This window comes from Mirounga angustirostris, unplaced genomic scaffold (genome assembly GCF_029215605.1).
Source record: "Mirounga angustirostris isolate CCGP_5_RB_7025 unplaced genomic scaffold, mMirAng1.0.hap1 SCAF_10, whole genome shotgun sequence".
NCBI lineage: Eukaryota > Metazoa > Chordata > Mammalia > Carnivora > Phocidae > Mirounga > Mirounga angustirostris.
Genome location: NW_026991718.1, coordinates 15,401,369 through 15,419,845, shown reverse-complemented (window position 1 = coordinate 15,419,845; position 18,477 = coordinate 15,401,369). Strand labels below are relative to the sequence as shown.

Genomic DNA, 18,477 nt, shown 5'->3' with positions numbered 1-18,477 from the left:
GCAGCATCTGGGGAAATGGGTCCGCAGGGGGCCCCCGTGCAGAGAGGAGTGCGGGGCCGTGCTCCCACCTCCAAGGCACCGTGTCCTCCTCTCTCCCCATCAACCCTACCCCGTCCTGCCCCTCTCCAGCCTGGAGAGCAAGGCAGAGGAGCAAGGAGGGCGGGCCGCCTTGGAAGAGTGGGGCGCTGGTTCCTGGAGTTACGGGGGCAGGAGCTGGAGGAGAGGGTCCTGAGCCAAGGGACCCTCGAGGGGCTTGGGATCCTGCCAGCCCTGCCTGGCCGTGGGCACCACCCTTACTTGGCCTCCTGGCCTCCTCCCACTCCCCAACACCATTGCACCCTGTCACCCAGGGCCATCCTTGAGCCTTGCCAGCTCTACACCCACTCCGAATGTGGGTGTGAGGGCAAACGCACCCCCAAGTGGGTCCTCGGCCGTGCTTCACGTCCAGCCTGGGCTACAGCTCTAGGGAGAGTCCTGTGTCCTCCGTGCCCCTTAGCTTCGGGCACCGCTCACCATGTCACCGAGGGATTTGGTTCCCCCGTGGCGTCCCGCTCCCCTGGGTGCCTCCTGAGGGCAGGCGCTTTCTTATGATCCAGCATGATGCATGCGCTCACTGCAAAGAGGGAGTCTTTGCCTTTGGGGCGCTCATTGTAGCCACCTGGTGCTGCTGTCTTGCTCTGAAAGTCAAGTCGTCTTTAGGAGCTTATTCACAGTGCAAGACACCACCACACCCACCACAAAGGCTGACATTAGAGATGGACGATAGTGGGGGGGGGGGCATGGGGAGCCATGTGGTTGGAGAGTGAGCCGATGGGTCTGAGCCCTTTGGAGCAGGGTCTATTGAAGAGAAACATATGCCTTGCATATAATCCAGCACGTGTGTGTGTGCTGGAAGCTTCATTCACCATAGCCCAAGCGTGGAAACAACCCCCAAACAGGACAACGGATGAATAAACTGATAGCATTCATACCGTGGAATGCTACTCAGCCGTCAAAAAGGACAAACCGGCTTCACACACATCACAGGCAACGTATAAAGCTCAAGAAACCAGACGCCAAAGAGCCCCTACTGCATGATTCCACTTACACAAAGCTCCGGAACAGGCAAAGCTAATCGATGTTAATAGAAGCCAGTGGTGCCTCTGCTGGGGGTGTGGGGTCTGCAAGGCAGGGACATGAAAGGAACCTTCTCTGGAAGTTTCTCTGGCTTGATGTAGCTGGTGATTACAAGGGTGTCTGTGTATGTAAAGAAATCATCAAGCTATACGCTTCAGATGAGTGTACTCCGTGTATGTTATTCTGCAAGAAGAAAGTTAAAGCGGGTGGTGGGGGTTGGGGGGGAGCTTTTAAAAGGGCTTCTGAGATTCTAATTAGTTCCTTTAAACCCCACTGTAGCTTTTTCAGCAAAAAACGAGGGAGGCCCACATGGCCTACGTTTTCTTCAGGATCCCAGAGGATTCTAATTTATGGGCAGAGAGGCCCAGGGCAAAAGCCTTTCCCAGCCGTGAGCTGCACAGAGCAAGTGGGCTGCTTCCTGCGGAGGGTGACGGGCTGGTGGGGTGGCCGGACCGCAGCGGCCCGGAGGGTGGGCACCGTGCCCCGAGGGCCGCCCCGAGGGCCCCCCTCCCCTGGCTGCAGCCGGACCCCGCTCCTCCTCTGGTTCCTGGAACCTGCCCGACCCGGCGGTGTTTCCAGCACTTAGGGCTGGGAGCTAAGCCGCTCCTCCACTCCAGGAAAATATTTGCTCAGGGCCTTGGCGCCCGCCGCCGAGGAAATAGAAGCCAGCGTGGAGCGAGCGGGCGGCGCGGCTGCGGGTTGCTCCGACCGCCCCCCCCCGCCTGCGGCAGCGGCCCGAGGCCCCGGGACCCCAGCCCGCAACCAGGCCCGCCGCGGGGATGCGCCCGCGCGCCAGCTGTGTTGTGTGTTCGTTCCCCTCGGGGGCTCATCCGCCAGTTGGGCCGGCAGCCGTTCCTGGAGCGTCCTGTGTGCCAGGCACAGTGCTGGGCCCTGGATGCCGGGCACGCGCGCCCTGGCCCTACCTTCCAGGCCCTTGTGAGGTAGTGCGGGGGTGGGGGGGGGATGCTGGCCGGCAGAGAGGCCCTCCGCGCATAACAGGAGCACCGGCTGGGCCGAGGTGAGGCCGGGGTGCTGGGGAGCCAGCCAGGCGGGGCGGGACTGCCGGCGGGGGGGAGGGTGGGCAGGCTCCTGGCGCCAGGCTGGAGGAGCAGGAAGGCGGAAGGAAGAGGCAGGCGGAGGAGGGGCCGAGTATTCCAGGTAGATGGAACAGCACTGCCAAAGGCCCGGAGGTAAGAGAGTGAGCAAGGGGCTCTGGCGTGGGGAAGGCGGGTGGGGTTGGCTGTGGCGGGGACCCAGGAGTCAGGAGACTGGAGGGGAAGCTGCCGCCGGCGCCAAAGGACCTCCCAGGGCGAGCTCAGGAGCGTGGACTTTATCCCCAGGGCAGCGAAAGTTTTTGTTTGTTTTGCAACATTTAAACACATTGATTTTGATTCTTTTTGATACAGAAAAGTACAAAGAAGAAAACCAAATTGGCCTCACATCCCACCACCCAGATATTTCCCGATGACATTTTAAAACTTAAAATCCTCTGTGTCCGTGATTAGAAATCCAAGCAGAACAGCAAAGTCCACCATGAAAAGAGAAAGCCTCCTCCCCACCCGTCTCCCTCGCCAAAGGCGATTTCATTTAACAGGTTTTTGGTGCGTGCTTCCAGAAATGTTTCCATGCATACACTTGTGAGGATAAGCCTGTGCTTTCAAGAGTTGCAAGCGAGGGAATGGCTCTCACGGGGGGAGATCTGCAGCTCCTTTCCCTGAGCCGGGTCATCTCGGCCCTACTCCGTTCTTCTTAATGTCTGCGGAGCATTTGGTCCGGGCAGAGCATTACTGGCTCGCCTCTCCCCTCCTGGGGGGCATCTTGTCTGCAGGCTTTCGCTCTTGCATCCACTGCTGGAAGCCGCCTCTGCAGGCAGCTCGGGATGCAGATGTAGGGCGCTGTTCCGAGTACGCACCACGGGCCCCTTCCTAGCACTGGGTTCTGGGTGGAAGGGGGTGTCCCTCCCGATGACCCTCCAAGGGTTTCACCACTTTGCCACAGCTGTCGCCCGTCCAGGCTGCGTGTGACAGACGCACAGACACCCCCTCACAGGTCACCACGCATACTGGCCGCGAGTTCCATTTTCCTCTTCCACGGGGGTGGGGGATGCAGACGGTATCACACAGTTGTTTTGGTTTTCATTTATTTAACTGTAAATGAACTTAGGGATCTTTGTATGGGTTTTTGCTATTTGTATTTCTTTTTTCATAGGGCAATTGCTTCTTCATATGTTTTGGTCTGTTTGTCGAACGGGCCTTTTGCGTTTTCCTAATGGATTGGCGCGGGCTCCTGGTGTGCCCGTGATTTTGAAGGAACAAAATATCCCTCTGGCTGCAGGGTGAGGGGAATGGGGGGCTGGCCAGCTGGGAGGCCGGTGCAGGGGTCCCTGTGAGAGGTACATGGCCTGGAACGAGCGGTGGTCTTGGGAAAAGGTGTGAAGACATTCAGAAAGGAAGACCAACAGGACGCGCCAGTGGATTGATTTTTTTTTTTTTTGCGCAACAGTCGGGGCACTTTGGGGTCAGTGAAAAACAAACAAACAAACAAACAACACAACATTGCCAATTGCCTTCCTCAAAAGTTGTGACATAGGATTCATATCGATAAACCACCACGTAGGCCTGAGCCCCCCCAGGACAACTGCCTGCTAGTTTGTGCCTCCCCCCTTCCCTGACTGTGTGGGGCGTGGGAGGGGTGGGGTGACAAGGAGGAGGGAGGGGTCAAAGATGGTTCGCAGGTTCCCACTTCAAATATTATGGTCCCATAAACCACGGAAACGTCTCAGAAATTCCAGTATTTCAGCACAGAGTTACCGACTGACCTTCATCAGTCAGCATGAGGCCGAAGCAATCCAGAGGCCCCTAAGAGGGAAATAGGGGTGCACTGGGCCTCGGCACGCACGTTGGGAGGTGTGGGAGGAGGTAGGAGCTGATGACACAAGCTGAGGAGGGGCAGGGGTGGGGGGTGTCCCCGAGTGAGCGCAGGCCTCTGGGTGCCACTCCCCTCTCCGGGCAGAACAGAGGGCCTGGCATATGGGAGACATGCTGGAAATATCCATTAAGTCAGATTTGTTGATATTCAAGTTTATGTTGAGGTCAAAATGAGTGGAAAAAGGGACAGAAAAGGAAATGTAATTTTCTGTTTTTTTAAAAATTGAGATCTGTTTTACATACAGGAAAACCCAATCTTCTTGTCCTACAATTAATTCTTCTGCAAATGCAAACAGCCATGTAACTGCCCTCACAAGTACAGCATAGAACAGTTTCAGCACCCTGAAAACTCCCCGGCGCCCCTCTGTCGTCAAGACCCTCCCCGCCCAACCCCCTAGCGACCACTGATCTGTTTTCTGTCCTGGGAATTTTGCCTTTTCCAGATGTCCTATAAATGGAATCATATAGCATGAAGCCTTTTGAGTCTGGTTCCTTTCATTTAGGAGGAGACTGCCTTTGAGCTCCGTCCAAGCTGTTGGTGTATCAGGAGTTTTGTTGCTTTTTATTGCTGAATCGTATTCCACGGTAGCGATGTGGTGACTTTACTCATAATCCCCCAAACTAGAACAACCCAAGTGCTCTTCAGCTGTGAGGATTTCCTTATTTCTAGATTCACACATCAATACTGCCTTGGTCCAACTTCAGATCCTGATTTCAGATCCAGAAGGCATGATCCCTGTAGCCTGAGGGAGAGGTTACCCGTGAGAACCTGCCGAGATTCGCAGGCCCCCAGGGAGGAGAGAGACCCGGGCCAGAGGCTAGGACGGGACCCCTGCTCCAGGGGCTCTTGGGCTGACTGTCCCTCCTCCTTTGAGGCAGCCCATGCAACACCTCTGGTGAATTAAAAAAGACTCCCCATTTGGCTCAGTTAGCGGATTATACCTTTGTCCAGTAAGAACAAGGACCTTTTCCTCCAGGCCGTGAACCTCGAACTTGGAAAACAGGATATTGGCCCCTGCTGGCTCCTTGACCCAGGCAACGCTTGCGCAACCACAGGGGCAGGCCAGATTGGGGCCTCTCACGCTCACAAGCTGCAAAATGCTAACTCTGCAGACCTGGGAGGCAAGCAAGCATGAGGCCCTGTGTGAGCCTCAGAGGAAGCCTGCGTGGCATCCCTGGGCTGCCTCAGAACCGCCCCCCCGCCCTGCTGTCCACCGGGCGATCTGGACCCCAGAGACCTTGGCAGGGGAGCATCTTCAATCCTGGATCTATAGAGCCCTTCCTGGGCCAGACGCCCTGAGCGGCCAGGACCCACACTGGCTGGCACACCTGCCCCCGCAGCCCCAGGTGTAAGGGCTTCTCAGGATGGGAGCTGTTAGTGCTCCTGTTAACCCCCAAAGTGAAGGTGGTGTGGGGAGGAGCAGATGTGGTCACCCCTTCACAGCTCATGGAGAAGGCAGAATAGCATGGTGGTTGCGACAAAGACTGGAACCAGATGCTTGGGCTCAGAATCCTGGTGGTTCCATCTACCAGTCGTGTGATCTCCCTCACAGGGCGTCCTGAGGACTCAGTAAGGTACTAGGTGGACAGCATTTGGTCTGTTGCTGCCTTGCGGTAACAGACACTGTGGTTAAACCAGGGACAGCACCACAGGCTAGCAAGGCGTCGGGGACCCCAGCGTGCACATCACCAGCTAGTGTTCTCTCCCTCCAAACCCAGTCTCCCCATCTCCTAGGATGTAGCCAGAGGTGAGATCACCCCTCACACCTTCCAGAATCCTGCCAGGGCAGGGTGACCAGACCTGCTGCTAACCAGGCCCAGGGGCTTTGATGATGCAGACCCTGGTGCTCACCCTCCTGGGACGGGGTCCCTGCAGCCTGAGGGTCAGGGGAAGAAGGTCTACACCAGGCCCCAGGGGCCCCCAGTGCAGAAGTAGCTGAGCCTCCCGGGTGGGTCCAGCCTGGCTACTCCTAAGCCACAACAGAACCTGAGGACGTGGGTTTGTTCCAGATCCGCTAGTGGCTGGCTGTCCATAGTCCACAGAAGGAGGAAGAATTTTATCAAACGCTTTTCCCTGTACGACGGGTTATCAAAGCTATATGAAATGTTTATATATTTTTCTCTTTTTAAATTAGGATGTTTTGCCACGCGTATGAGATGTGCTACCACTGGAACCTATGAGAGAAGTCTCATCTCCTGGTGTGACAGACAAGAAGCTGTCGGGCCTCGGAGTGCAGACGCAGAGCAGGGCTTCGCTGTGTGCAAGGTGGGCCGGGCTGTCCCCGAGATGTGCCCTCCAGCTGTGGCTCAGTGCAGCCTGGCGGGGCCCTCCCCAGCTGCGCTCCCACCTGCGGAGCTGGGGGAGTCACAGCCACGAGCCCCTCACATTCTCATGATGTCCTGGGACTGGGGCTGGTGCTGGTGTTATTAGCATTCCCATTCTCCAGGTGAGGACGCAGGTCTGGAGAGAAGAGAGACATGCGCAAGGCCCCGGGGCTGGAACTTCACATGCCCCGTGCTCCCCTGCCCCCCATCCCAACTCAGTTATGTGGCCCAAGGTAGGGGCAGAAGAGAGGGTGGTGGGGGAGGACGTGGGGAGCTGGCCTCTCTGCCCCCTCTCGGTCCAGGCCCCACGATCAGCCCTTCTCGGCCCTGTCTTTCCAGCCTTCTTCCTGGCCTGCACCCGCAGACACACTAGGTTTCTCCCAGGAGCCAGACGCCGGCCCTCCCACTGCAGAGGGCAGGCCCAGAGCCCGGGCCTGGTGCTCAGCCAGGGTCTGTGGGAACTAGCTGCGGGGCTGTGGAGAAGCCCTCACCACCTCGGGCCTCCGTTTTCCTCATCTGAGAATCAGGAGCACAACTGCCTACCTTCTGGTTCAGATAAAACTTTGAAAGAGATTTTTAAAAAATTCCATCTCCTGATATATGCCGGACAGCAGGATTTTGGATAGTTATTAAGAGCTATCATCTATGCTGTGCCTAGAATGTGCCAGGCCCCCCACACACCTGCCCTCTAATTTTAGGGACACTGGGTAGCATAGTGGTAGGAGAAGGAGCTTTGGAGTTATACCTCACTTGCTGTTTTCTCATCTGTGAAATGGGGCTAATAGGTCTGATCTCATAGGGCTCCGGGGGGCATTACATAGATAATGTGAGTAAAGTACGTTTTGCTGTGGACAAAGCACTCCATGAACAGTGGATGTTACTCTTACATTCACAAAAGCCCTGAAAGGCAGGCATAACTACCTCCATTTCACAGATGAGGAAATCAAGGCCCCACGCCGTTACTTTGTACAGCTGCTGAGTGGCCAAGCTGACGTGCAAACCCAGTCTTTTTCCCTCGGAAGCCCAGGGCCCTCTCTGTACCACCACTGCTTCCTGTCTCTCCCATTCTGGTCACGAAGGACCACCTGGGCAGGACCTGGGGGTGGGGGGCTCTTCTAGGCCGGGGCTGCCCCAGCCACCCCTGAGGCTTTTCCCAGGCATGGGAAAGGGTGGCCTCCCCAAAATGCCTGGGTGCTGGTGCCAAAGTCAATAATGATAGCCCGCCCTACAGGAAACCATGGTCACCAGGATACAAACAACTGGGAGGGGCGGCAGGTCACTTCGGCCCCAGCACCCGCCAGCTCTGTGCCCCTCTGTGCCAGGGGGCAGGCTGGGGCTGGCACCTGGTGAATCTCAGACCCAGGAGCGGGGAGGATGCCCCTTCCCGCAGTATGGGCCAGGTCCCCTGTCCCTGTCCTGCAGCTCTCCTAGAAAGCTGGCCAAGAAGGTGGCACTGGGCTCTGCTGGGAAAGATCCAAGGGAGTGCCTTGAGTCCCCAGGTAGCTCCTCGCATGAAACCCTGGGCCCCAAGCTTGCTACTTCATGCATCTCACTCCCTCAGCTCAATCTTGAGGCCTCTTCTGGATCAGGGGCTGAGACCCAGAGACCCCAGAACATAGCACTGGCCTCTGCAGAGCTGTCAGTTTTGCGGCAAGGACAGACATGCATTACTAAATAATATAGATGTCCAAGGGCAGTGTTCTAGGGTCACAGGGGACGGGCACTAATCGGGATTGAGGAGTTAGTGAAGACAGCCTAGAGGAGGAAACATGTGAATTGGGTATTACCAAAGGAGCTGGCCAGGCCACACAGGAGGTGGTGTTTCTGGCAAGTGCTGGGTGCACTCAGGGACCTGCAGGTGCCCCCCCGCGTGCGGTATCTGCGTCGGGGGTGGGAAGGCAGTGAGAGATGGGGCTGGAGGGACAACGGGGGCCAGTAGAGGAGGACTTTGCATCCTAGGTCAAGGGGAAAGGGGTAGAGATGGCTGTGTGCTGAGGTTAACAACTCCTGGCCTGTGAGTGCTGATGGGGCACGAGTTCAGTGACCTCACGCTGTTACTCTGAAATCAGCTGGGGTGGGAATATTTACATCATGGCACCTGGTCAGTGCTACAAAACAGAGCCAGCAGTTAAAAAACAAAAACACCCACGCAAACACACACAAACACAAAGGGCAGCCTTTGGTGGATTTAATCGTAAGGGCATGGGATAATTAGCTTTGTTCCACAGAAGGATGCTCTGGCTATTGCAGTGTGAAGGACGGGTGGAAGGAATGGGCTTGGAGCCTGGAGCCAGGCCCTGGGTGACCTCCCAGCGAGGGCGAGAGGCTGCCCACAAAGGGCTAGGTGGTGGGAGAGGACAGGCCCCGCCGTGTCGGCGCAGCCTGGGGTGGGGGGCGTGGAGGATAGGGTAGCTCCTTGGGCCTTCTTCAGCCAGAGCCCGAGACTCCACAATAAAAGCCTTAATGGGAAACACCTGGGCTCTGCTGGCGGGCTGAGAGCCGGGGACGGGAGGGTGAGGGATGGAGGGTGAACATGGAGGACCTGGCTCCCCATCCCTTCTTTTGCTTGTGCTCCAGCTCTTGCAAGTGTTCAGCTGGACTCCCTGGGCCTGGGCTGGTGAGCATAGTGAGGTGGGGAAGGAGGCGTGGGAGGGGTCACGGGGCATGGGCCCCTAGGGATCACCTGAGCCAAAGCGCTGTTGTGTGGGTGCTTATTCTAGGCTTCTAGGGAAGGTCCCATGTGTCAGAGTCACAAGCAGCCTAGGTCCTGGCTCTCCCCTGGCTTCCCCACAGAGGCTTGGGGGTGGGTGGGGGTGGACTTGACTGGAGAGAGTGCAGGGAGGAGAAGGCTGAGGCCCTCCCTATCTGTGCCCCCCAACCCCAGCCCTGGGATGCCTGGGGGAGGGAATACCTGAGACCCAAAATGGGAGACTTGGCTGATCCCAGAGACCACTGGGGCTTGGTCTTGCCTGGCCTGGCCTTCAGATCAGAACTGACCCGAGGGCTTCAGTGCCTGGAGATGTGGTTGTGGGAAGGGGGCTGGGCTCCAGGCCGTCCACCCTCCTTCCCTTGAGGGAGGTGCTCACAGGGCAGGACTTGCCTTGGGTGGGAAGGCACATCGAACCATGCATTTCTCTTTGGCTTCCCAAGATAGGTGAGCACTGGCCGGGCGGCAGCCATGGGGCTCGCAGGCCCTGTGCTGACTGGCTGAACCCTTGGTCTCCTGGCTGGGAGTGCTGGGGGTCAACAACCAGGTGTGTCAGAAATTGGGAAAAAGATGTTCTGGCTCCGAGAGGATACCACTTTGTGAACTGAGTTCCCACCTGTTGTGTGCCTTCCAAACCTTCCTCCTTACCCAAATTCCCACCCAGGGATGGGTGAGCCCCAGCCCAGCCTCAGGGCATCAGGGGCATACAGAACATCTCCACACGCATTAGAAACAGCGCCCCCTCTGGACAGATCCAGCTCTGCGGGCAGAGGGCGTGGTGAGGGGACATGCCTTGGTTTTGTCGTTAGAAAGGAAGACACTTCCTTCAAGGTGTGACCAGTGGGCACAGATGCACTGTCAGCCTCGGGGCGACCCTCCAACCCAGAGGAGAGGGCTTCCCTTGCACACACGCAACTCCGCCCTCTCTGCCCTTCCGCCATCCTCCGGCCACCCCCGGCCTCCCTAAGAAATGACCCTGGAAAGGCTGGGAGGGGGCTGCAGGGCGGAGGGGAGGGCCTTGAATGCAGAAATCCTCACACACTTCAAGGGCTGTGGGAGGTGTAGCCCACTGGAAACCCCATTCTAACCATCCACCCCCCACTGACGGTTCTGCCTCAGGCCGCCTTCCAGGAGGGAAGGCCTGCGCTCCTTCTGGGCACCATGTGGGGAGGGAGGCCCCGGCATCTGGAGATGAAAGGCATAGGGCCGGCTGCGGCCCCAGCCGCCCCTCCAGGGTTTCCCTCTGGTGCCATGTGGTCCCATCCAGCCCCCACCCCACCCCAGACACATGGAGTCACCAGCGTAGCCATAAACGCTCCTGGGCAGAGGAACTGGCCTTACCAGCTGGGCTGTGAGAGGCGGTGCCTTCATCCCAGCCCTTGAAAGCCAGAAGCCCCTCCACATCCTGGCCCTCTTTAGGACACTGACCCTTCAGGGTGCATCCTCTGGGGAAGAGGGGCGAGGAGCCCAGAGCTGCAGACCAGCAGGCTCAGGGACACGCTCTAGATCTTGGGGACATTCCTGCCCTCCTGGGATTCAGGTCTCCTCATCTGTGAAACAGGCTCAGAGAGCTGGGTCGTGGACAAGTGACAGGTGGCGCTAGGGTGGAACCCACGGCCACGGCTGCAGGCTTCCTTGAAGGCAGAGGGGCAGGCAGTGCTACCTGGGACACGGCCCTCGTGGATCCTTTAGGACGTGGCTGCCCCTCAGCGCTTCTCCACATATGTGAATTTCTGGAAATCACAACACGGAGGATTCTTAGGGCTCTCAAGGCCATACCCTTGCAACGGAGGTTCAGAGAAGGGAACTGACTACTCAGAGGGGGAACCAAGAGTTCCTGGGTCCCCTTGCTCCCAGCACAGTTTCTTTCCACTATTCGGGTGGTTGTCTAGGACCCCGTCTGGTTAGACTGCATGCACGTGGCACCTGTGTCGTGACTGGGGCCTCCTTCCCGCCGGAGGGGACGGAGGGGACGGTCTCTCTGGAGAAGCGGAAGCAGATGCGCCTTCCCCCATGACTGTAGCTGTCACATGAGGCCACCCTTTCCCTTCATCCCCAGTTACTGACTCACAGAATAGCAGTTAGTTCCTCGAAGAGAAAGGAGCCGTGGCCAGGGACCGGTGGGAAGTGGTTGAGAGTTCCCTGGGCAGATCATCTGCTAAGACCAGGCCCCAAGTTCGTGCAGCTGGGCTCCAGCCTGCAAAGCCTGGGGCAGGGCTGCACCCACAGGCAGCAATTCCTGAGGCCAGCAGGCGTGGGGACTGCGGAGGGGGAGGGGGCAGAGGGGCTGCAGCTGAGGATTCGGTCCATCACCAAGTTCCCCCTGAGCACCTACAGGATGCCCGGCCCTCGGCTCCCCAGTGGAATAGACCATTAGGGACCCCACGGTCCTGCTGGGGAGACACCCATCAGACTCAAGCACTTGGCGCCATGAGTTGACTCCAGGCCCTGTAGGAGCAAGGGAAGGAGGGAGACGCCTGCTGAGGGCTGTGGGTGTCGGGGGGTAGGGGGCAGGGGAGGCTCTCAAGGCTGGTCTAGAAGGATGGGTAGGATTTCTGATTGGGAGAGGTCTAGAGATAAGAAAAGACAAGGAACTAAGAAACCTAGTCTGGCAGGGGAAGTGAGTTGGTGGGGGGCTCCAGGCTTTCTGGGCATCGCCGAAGTGGGTGCTGGTTCCCCAAGAGCAGTTTCCCTGTAGCAGGTGCCGCAGTGACCAAAGCAGGCCATCCCATGGGCATGCTGGTGCAGGGGACTGTGATGTCATGAGCTCTAGTGCGTCAGGGGCCAGGAGTGGCCCCTGATTCCCAGCACTCCCTCCTTGTTCGGGGAAGACGTCCTGTGAGGGTTCAGGAAGAAGGTTCAGGAAGAAGTGGTCAGCTCTGTGGGTGCCCCCAGGCGGGGAGCTCAGACTCCACAGTTAGTGAGGGTGTCCTCCCCGCCCCCCCCCCCAGCACCACCTCCTGTGCGGGGGCAGCTTCCCTGTGGCCTTCTGGATGCTCCCTTTGTCCTGTCCAGGAAAGCCGTCCCTCTTACCTGCTGCCTGTCCCCACAGTGCCACCTGTACCATGGGCGGCCACCTGGAAGAAGGACCCGTGGGAGCTGGGGCCACACACCAGTGGAGCCAGCCTCCTAGGGAACAAGAGCCCACGATGGACCCTGTGGCTTCTCCTCATCCCACATACTCTCCTGTCCTCTGCTTCCCCTCATTACTTTCTCAGCAGCTGCTCACTGATTCTAAAACTGCCCGCACTCACGGGCGGGCTTCCAGGAGGAGGTGTCACTCGGCCGGATCCTGGAGTGCTAGGAGGACCCTTGTGTAACGCTAGAAACTTCCAGCAGTTTCTGGGAGCCTTCCAGGGCAGGGCTGAGGCGGAGTGGAAGCAGCTCTGCTCTTCATCACCCACCCTTACACTGACCCACAGATTCTCCTCAAGCACAGTGGGAACGGGGTGCGGGTTTGAGGAGTTCGCAGTCTGTGGGACAAAGAATTGTGTCTGCCTCGTGGGATCTGCAGGTCCGGGGCAGCTGCCTGGGGACACAGCAGGAGGACTTAGAAGCCAGAGGGAGGGAGAGACAGGAATGGGCACAGAGAGAGAAGAGGGTGAGGCCATCTCTCCTCGCCGCCTCCACCATCCCGAACGCAGGAGCATCCCTGGCGCTCACACCAGTGTCTCGGGGTGCCTTTGCCAGATGCCCTCTTTTCAGCTTCTTGCTGGAGCTCCTGGTGATGTCAGTTCGGGCCGTGTCCCTGCGCTGTGCTGTCGTGGGCGGTGTGCGGAGAGCTGGTGCTGTAGCCAGGTAGCCAGGGCAGACCGGGGGGACAGCTAGACGCTACCTACTCGTGACCGTTACGATACCCTGCCCCTCCCCCACCAGGCCACCGAGACTGATGACTTCCTGAAAAGGGGTTCAGTGGGGGATTTGTGACATGGAACATTTGATGTAACCTGAGAACTTCCTGTTCAAATGACCCCCGGGGCTCCTGACCTCTGGAAGTGTCCCGTGCGTGCAGTTGGAATGAGCCCCCGGGGGTCACAGTTTCCTAAGAGCTGTCTGCAGGCCGCGCGGACCCTGGGCACCAGAATCCAGGCTCATCTGACTTTTTGCCACAGAGGCTGCTTGGTGACCTTGAGGCTCAGGAGATCAACAGGGGAATCTCAACAGGAAGCAGATCTTCCCATCAGGAAGGTGTTTCCCACACCCCTCCCCCCTTCCTCGGGGCACTTAGGAAAATGGATCCCAAACAGAGCCTTGGGAGCCGGTACCAAACCCCCAGGCCCTCAAGGCTCCCAAGTGTGAAGATGCCCTGGGCTGCTCCACAGGGCTCGTCAGATTTCCTGATTTCCAGTGGGTTTCCCGAGAATGCCTGATCAAGCCCACACTCTGTAGGGACCCCTATGTCACCCTTCCTTACGTGAACTGGACCATGAGGGATGTTTACCCTCTTCACACCAAGGAGTCTTTGAGAAGCCTTAATCAGGGTGGCTGATTCTCATCAGAAACGTCCTTGTTCAACACCATCTTGTGTGAGCTGGGATGTCCATGCTTTTGTTAAGAAAAAGTCTCTAGCAACTGATTTCTATGGAGACTTGCATCCCGCCAACTCTGCGATAGTCGGCCTATTCTGCGATGGGATGTGGAGCCCCTAGTTGTAATCTGAGCCCAGGGGCTGCAGTCTGTGGGGCACACCTCGGTGTTCCTGGGGAATTTTGTGGTGGGAAACCTGCTTCTTGCATGAAGTCTGAGCCAAAAATGCTTTGGCCGAAACAAAGATGAACGAACTTGTATAACGTCTTTTCATTCCATCCTCCACCCTGACCCCCGCAACTGAACTGCAGGGTAATTACTTCATGCCCACTAAGTTGTAGGTTCGGTAGCTGAGCACCTAATGGATCTTCTGGAAAGCTCAAGTCCTCCGCAGTCTCTAGCATGTCACAGAAGAATGATCCAGAAAGCAGTGCTCAGCCAACGAACACCCTATGGTCTGCACGGACCAGGCAGGAGTGATTGCTGGGTGTCTGCCCTAAGGAGAGGTCCCAGGCCTGATGGCAGAGCCAGGAAGGCTCTCTGGGAAAAAGGCCTTCCTGCATGTTTCAAGGTTTCAGTATCACCTGGTGAGTCAGAGCAAGGGGCTGTTCCATGGGTCCTGTCTCAGCCTCCTAAGGCTGAGGTCCACATAGCTGTTCCTGTTAGCTCCATGACCATCCGACTTGACCAACCAGTTGGTCAGACCTGGGTTGCCTAAGGCATTAGCTGTGTGCCCGCTGGGCTGCCTGTGGAGCAATGTGTCTGAATCAGGCCTCGACTAGACACTAATGAATACCAGACCTGGGGCTTAGGTGGTGGGGGTGGGGGGCTTGAAGGCAGGCCAGCCTCTCAGGAGAAGGAGATGTGGTAATTCGTCGTGGGCACATGGAGAGAGGTGTTGGGCAAACTGCTGAGCTCTCAAAGGCAGTGAATCTGAGGTAAGACTCTTAACTGCCCAGTGCTCTGTGGGTGAGAGAGAGCAGAGAAGCCTAAATGCCCATCCCAGCAGAAGGTCAGGCATGACTGTGGTCAGAATGATGAAGAGGCAAAGCCAGAGTATGTTTGATTTCCTGAGAGAAGGAAAACTGAGCAGTGACTCAGCTGAAAAATATTCAATCAAGTGTTTGTTTGGGGAAGGACAATGTAATCAGAAGGCAGTGCAGTTACGAAGGAGATGGAGCCCTGGAGAGGTCTGAAGGCGGTACCCCTCCCCTTGCCCCCCACATGTGCCAATACCAGGACCCCCTCTGGAGGGAAGCCTGGATCTAACTTCCTGCCTCCTACAAGCCACAAGGATGGGTGGTTAAAAGGAAGATTTAAAACCAAATATATCTCAAATTGAGGTGCCTCATCGTGTTCAACATCCTTGGCTGATGGGCAGAAGGATCCCCTGTCAATATCACTGGCTGGTGGCTCCAGCTTTAATTCACCCATGGCCCCTGGGGGATGCAGGCCCCCTGGGCCTCTCCTGAGGGCCCCAGCATGCCCTGTCACTCCTCCCTGCTAAGTTCATGGATCTGAGAGCCTTCTCCCTGCATCTAAAGGGCCGGCAACCATTTATGCATTGACCCCTCTCCAAGGCTCCCAGGCTCTTCCCAACAGGGTGGCTTGCCTGGGACAATGGAGTGGGTGGTGGTTAACGGTTGGGCAGAAAATCAGGACTGCAGGAGGGTTGGGGTACACCTGTGCATCCAGCCACCTGGGTGTCCTGTGGGTACTACTGCAAACTCATCGTTTCCATTCCGAATGCCTGCCTCTGCCCCTGGGTACCTCCTGGGGGTCCTGAGCATCTCCATCTTCCCAGTTCCAGCTCTTCCTGGCCCTCACAGTCCCATTGCTTCACCTTCCTTCATCAAAATGACGATGGTCTCCTAACTGCTATCTCTCTCCTGTCTCACTCTCTTTGAGTCAATCAACCAGGTTGCACTCACATTCAGATAAACAGAAGAATTTGCGAACACGTGAGCAAGGGGTAGGAAAACATTGAGAACTAGTGAGGTCCGCCAGGCCTAGTACTTTGGCTTTCCCTCATGGGCTCAGCCAGCTTGCAGACACCTTGCAGGGAGTTAATGCTGAGAACCTTAGTCTCTTTCTCACCCCCCCACTCCCTGCTGGGGCTCCCTGTTGGCTGAGTCTGGTGGGGGGTGAGGGGGGATGGAGGAGTCAGCTGACGCTGTCCACAAAGGTTGGGCTTCCCCAGCCCAGGGCAGCAGGTGGAGGGGGGATCTGGAGGGCGAAATGGAAGGTATTCACACCTAGGCTGACCCATTCTTCACATGGCCACCGGGGAGATGTTTCCGAAAGCTGTATCTGAATTAAGTTCCCGCCTAAAATCTTGAGAATAACCAAAACAATGGTATGAATTAATAAGGGCCACTCACCCACACCCCACCCCAGCTGGTCCCATTCATAGGACTTTCAAGGTCAACGGCATGTTCCATCTTACAGCTGAAGCGACTGAATCTCAGAGAAGCAAACACCGGGTTCTCACAGTCAGGGCCTGGTGACATCGGAACCGGAGCCTGGGGCTGACCCTGCTGTGACAACACCTCCTCTCAGGGCTCAAGGCACCCCAGGGGTGGTTCCGGATCCCCCCAGTCTTGGTCCATTCCTCACTCCTGAGGCTCCAGGGCTCTAGCCAATCTGCGTAACTAGTTCTCTGAAGCTTCCATTTGCTCTCAGCTCTGTGAGCCTTTGGGGCAGAGGTTGGCAAACTGTGGCCCATGGCTCCCCACCTGCCTGTTTTTGTACAGCCTGTGAGCTAAAATCACTTTTTACCTTTTAAAGGAGCGAAACACTTAAAAGAATCCTATTTTGCGACATGTGAAAACCGTGTGACATTTCCATGTCCATAAATAAAGTTTTATTGGCACACAGCCATGCCCATTTGTTCACATCCCGTCTGTGGCTGCTTTGGAGCTCTCATGGCAGAACGGAGTCGTTGTGACAGAAAAAGTATGGCCTACAAAGCCTCAAATATTTACCATCTGGCCTTTACAAGAGACGGTTGCCAACTCTTGCTCTGGGGTGTTGCTTTTTGACATGCTACTCAGTCTTTATCGTGTCTGTGTGTGTTTCGGTTTTACCTGTAACACGAAAATATGTGCTCATTCTGGGAGACCCCGAGCAGACAGGGGGATGGGGGTCCATGGGCCCCTGTCCCCGTCTCCTCCCTGGGGTTGCTGGTACTATTTCTTCCATCCCGATCGCCCCATGCCGCTTCTCTGACAGACTCCCATTCACACCTCAGGCCCAGCTCTGCCGCCGTCCGGTTCAGGCACCACCCGGCCACCCCTTTCTCTCCTCTGCTGCTTCCGAGGCGGCCTACCGTGGCGGCTAAGAGCACAGCTGCCCAGGTTCGAATCCTGGCCCTGCGACTTACCTGCTTGGGCAAGTTGCTCAATTTCTTTGCTTTTCCCTCATGAGCTACAGTGGGGGGCATACCCTGCTGTGAAGCTCGTGGGATAAAAACCAGGAACTACAGGGGACCCGCCTAGAACAGGGCCCGGTATCCAGAAGGTGCTGTGTAGAAGGCAGAGCAGCTGGGACAGGCCTCCTTCATGGAAATTCTGACCTGTCTCCCCCACAAGGTCACGTGCTCCTGAGGCGCAGTGAGCACATTCTGTTCTCTTCACGTCAGGAGTGGGTGTCGAGTAAAGGAAAGGATTTACTGTAAGAAGGTCGACGGGAGGGGTGCAGGCAGGGGTCTCACGTGGCCCTGAGAGGATGAGATCCAGGTTCGGGTGTGGGATGGCATTATGAGAGAATAAACAGGATGGCTCAAAACTTGAGCTCCCTGAGGCTGGGCAGGTGACTCTGGGACAAAAGTATTCAGGAGGAGCCCACCCTTTGTTTATTGCTGAAAAGTTTTTGGAAAGCCTCAGGTCACGGTGTCCCCAGATTGTGAGGAGAGGCCAGGCAGCCCAGCCAGGCCCAAGCCTTCCTTAGTGCCCCCACCACTGGGGACTGTAGGGAGGTGGGGGGCACCCACAGGTCAGCTAAGACACCTCATTGGCCCAGCAGACCTGGCCTTCCTGGAATATTGAGGAAGGGGAGAGGATCAGTCCTGTCTGTGGCACCCCCTCTGAGCTTCAGAGAAATTATCTTTCCCTCCCTCACCCCATCTCCCACCCACACAGCTCAACCCTCCCTGGACTTCTGAAACGGTGGAGCCAGACCTGAAATGGGCGCAGCCTTTATGCAGGACCGAGGACATGCCTAGTCCATTCAGCTAACGAAGCGGCGCAGAGCCTCCGGTGAGGCTGGGCACGGGGGTGTGGGCCCAGCAGCACGTCTGGAGATGGCTTTGGCCCAGTCTAAACGGACTTCACTACCACCACCGCTCCAGGAACCGGGGTGCTCCTAGGGAAGGGGCCCTGGGGGTGACGCGTGGGCGGGTACACCAGACCTGGAACCTGCGTGTGCCTATGCTTCCTGGTGTAGCCAGGACAGGGCAGGAGGTGCTGAGGGGCTATGTGTGGCTCCATTAGCCAAAGGCTCTGAGTGGGCGTGGGGGGACCCTCAGGGTGAGCTCCTACCTCCTCCAGTCCCATCTGGGTATGCTGATCTGTGGCTGGAAGACAGGGGACAGGCTCAGGTGATAGGGTTTGAAAAACATCTCCAGCAAGGCTGATCCCACCAAGCCCTGGGGCCGGAGTCTGCTCCTGGAACACACGGGAGCCCCCAGAAGCGGCCCCACAAGCTGGGGACCAGGGGCGCAGAATATGGTGGTGATCACCGGCAGCCAGGCTGTCCCTTGTCCTTCCTGGGGCCGTCTCCCCAGCTTCTTGGATCCTGCCTGGCCCTGCCCCCTGGGTCGCCCCTGAGCCCGGCAGGCGGGTGCGGCGGCCGTTGTGCAAGGGGTGAGCTCACCCA

The 18,477-nt window shown here is 57.3% G+C and overlaps 1 long non-coding RNA gene across 1 annotated transcript; it reads left to right on the top strand.

Moving 5' to 3' along the window:
- The first annotated feature begins 1,840 nt into the window (after positions 1 to 1,840).
- On the top strand, positions 1,841 to 17,997 carry LOC123850855 (uncharacterized). The gene is made up of 5 exons (XR_010405446.1): positions 1,841 to 2,306; positions 6,179 to 6,309; positions 6,491 to 6,601; positions 6,708 to 16,958; positions 17,742 to 17,997. It is a non-coding gene; the product is annotated as an uncharacterized LOC123850855 (long non-coding RNA).
- The last annotated feature ends 480 nt before the right edge of the window (positions 17,998 to 18,477 follow it).